Source organism: Penaeus monodon, chromosome 29, assembly GCF_015228065.2.
Source record: "Penaeus monodon isolate SGIC_2016 chromosome 29, NSTDA_Pmon_1, whole genome shotgun sequence".
NCBI lineage: Eukaryota > Metazoa > Arthropoda > Malacostraca > Decapoda > Penaeidae > Penaeus > Penaeus monodon.
In genome coordinates, this window is record NC_051414.1 from 21106542 (window position 1) to 21107160 (window position 619).

Genomic DNA, 619 nt, shown 5'->3' on the forward strand with positions numbered 1-619 from the left:
ATTTTAGTCTCCACAGTCCCTAAAAGGAGTCGCCTTATTATAGCTGCATGTTACTGAACATGAATACGCTCCAGATGAACAAACAATCTCGCAAGAACTTTATGAGAACGAAAAGAGAAGGCATCAAGTCGCATCCGATGACGTCAACCACGAAAAGCATTGTCCAGATGGCCAGGGTCTCGCCGTGTCTACTGGGCCATGCGAGCTGATTATTTACTATGACTCTTGTAGTCTTCGCGCGGAAAATAAGCCACGCGCCCGCTCCCTGATAGCCAGCGGTAAACAGTAAACACTTGCTTGTAATGTCCACTTTTATTTTCATTCGGATGCCGTAACTATCAATATATGATAAGATATATAGGGATGTATGATAAAAAAGGAGAGAGGAAGAGGGTAAGAAAGATAAATATACGAAGGGAAATAATGTAATCTGCGTTCGATCGAGAGAGGTTCTCTGGTGTCGGCTATTTTGAACTCACGATTTCCGAGTATGAAAAAATAAACACAATGACACGCAAAAATGGCCTGATGCGTTTCTAAAAATCCGATTACGTTTTATAATGGGATTTATAGTGTGGTTCAACTTCGAAGCCTATCAGACAGACCTGAGAAGTACTAC